General features: G+C 37.4%; 1 non-coding gene across 1 annotated transcript; it reads right to left on the minus strand.

Moving 5' to 3' along the window:
- Positions 1 to 1,612: 1,612 nt before the first annotated feature.
- Positions 1,613 to 1,719, minus strand: LOC127108554 (small nucleolar RNA R71). Its single transcript, XR_007796085.1, has one exon. It is a non-coding gene; the product is annotated as a small nucleolar RNA R71 (small nucleolar RNA).
- Positions 1,720 to 2,206: the final 487 nt, after the last annotated feature.

Consider the following 2,206-nt stretch of genomic DNA (forward strand, 5'->3'; position numbering starts at 1 on the left):
TGTTCAAGACTGCTATTTAATTTCTCAGGTTCTTTAATTACTATTTGAATTTATATATGCCCTGCTTTACTGTTTATTTATATTATTTGCTGAGATGAATTTGTTTATGCATGATAATTATTTAGATCTGTTTAGCATGTCTGGCTAATTTATTTAGGTATCGGTATGTAAAGTAAGCGGAATGAAGGAATCAAAACTAAGTTGGTTTAATTACATTTAAAATTAAAATCACTCTTTTTACGGTCTCAATTTACAGATTTAATAACAAGGTTTTTGTACAAAAGTAAAAGACATAAAGAAGTTAAAAGCAATAGAACGAGAGTTTGAGTTTTTGACTGGACAGTGTTAATTGGACATTAATTCTAGATCAGGGCGAGAGCAATTTTTAGAGTTAATTAAATTCTAATCTTTTCCAAAAAGTATTTTTAAAGGTTGAATGTGAGGACGAGAGTTAAGCATTTGAATTTAATTATATAACCTAAGTCAACAGAGCGAGAGTTTGAGATAAGGGTGTTTAAACGATTAGTGTTTTCTTAAAAAGAGTTTCTACGGATTCTATTGTTTTCAAAAAGTGGTTTTTGACTTAACTAATAAGTGACAGCTACGTTAATATAAAATCATAGTTTATTCAACAGAGCGAGAGTTTGAGATAGGACTTTTAATCAATAGTGTCAACTGAAAGGATTTATTTTAAAACCAAGAAACCAACAAAGAATTGATTCCCTAATTACGACGAACTACATACCGATATCCGCTTATTAGATATTTATTTTAGATCTTATTTTAGTTTTAGCTTTTCCCCCAAACAATCAAAGTATTACCTGCCTTAGCTTTACGAAGTAACCTTAGAAAACGGTATATCGATTCATAAGTCCCTGTGAGATCGATATCTTTTAAAACTACGCGATAGAACTGTGCACTTGCAGTTTGTACCCCAAATTCGACTCATAAAGTCGCGATCAAGTTTTTGGCGCCGTTGCCGGGGACTTTTATTTAGTCGATATCGTAACTCTTCTGTTATGCTGTAGAGACTAAGGCTTTTCTTTTTCTTTTCTTTCTTTCGTTGATTTGTATGCCACACACTCGCTCACAAGGCGAGCCGTTCTACTTACGAATCAACGATATCGAGCTATATCTCCGAGTCTTACGACGAATTCGGGAATATCGTGCTGCAAACAATCTCCCTCCTGTTGAACTTCCTGATTTCAAAAATATTTTCCCTTTGATACCCGAGATGGCAGAACCAGCTCGTGCTCTTCGAGATTACGCCGCTCCATCGCAAGATGAGCCGCATTCGAGTATTGCTCCACCCGCAATCGAAGCAAACAACTTTGAACTTAAACCTTCACTGTTGCAGGCAGTGCAACAGAACCAATTCTCTGGAAATCCTACCGAGGATCCAAACCTTCATTTATCCGTATTTGTCCAATACGCTGATACTGTTAAAGCTAATGGTGTCACTTCAGAGGCAATTCGACTTCCTCTTTTTCCTTTCTCGTTAAGAGATAACGCTAGAAGATGGCTTCAATCTCTTCCTTCCAACTCAGTCACCACATGGAACGAGTTGAAGAAAGTTTTTCTTGCTCGATATTTTCCGCCAAGCAAAACAGCTATGTTAAGAGCCCAGATAAATGGATTTAAACAGAAAGATAACGAGTCTCTCTTCGAAGCATGGGAAAGATACAAAGACATGATGAGACTTTGTCCACACCATGGTTTAGAGGACTGGTTAGTAATTCATACCTTCTATAATGGTCTCCTGTACAACACGAGGTTAACAATAGATGCCGCCGCAGGTGGTGCGCTAATGAACAAACCATATGCTGACGCTTACCAACTTATCGAAAGCATGGCTCAAAACCATTATCAGTGGGGAAGCGAACGAACAATGGTAGAAAAACCTCAAACGAAAACTGGCATGTACGAGATAAGTAACCTTGATCATGTTAATGCAAAAGTGGATGCTCTGGTCTAGAAAATTGAAAGTTTAAACGTATCACCTCCAGCCACCGTGGTAGCCATAACTCAGAATTGCGAAGTCTGTGGAATCCAAGGTCACACTCCTGCAGATTGTCAACTCCTAACAGGAATCCAAGCGGAGCAAGTAAACTATGCTCAAGGAAGCCCCTACTCGCATACCTATAACTCAAATTGGAAGAATCATCCAAATTATTCATATAAGAGTAATAATGCTTTATACGCACCT

This window comes from Lathyrus oleraceus, chromosome 7 (assembly GCF_024323335.1).
Source record: "Lathyrus oleraceus cultivar Zhongwan6 chromosome 7, CAAS_Psat_ZW6_1.0, whole genome shotgun sequence".
NCBI classification, from domain to species: Eukaryota; Viridiplantae; Streptophyta; class Magnoliopsida; order Fabales; family Fabaceae; genus Lathyrus; species Lathyrus oleraceus.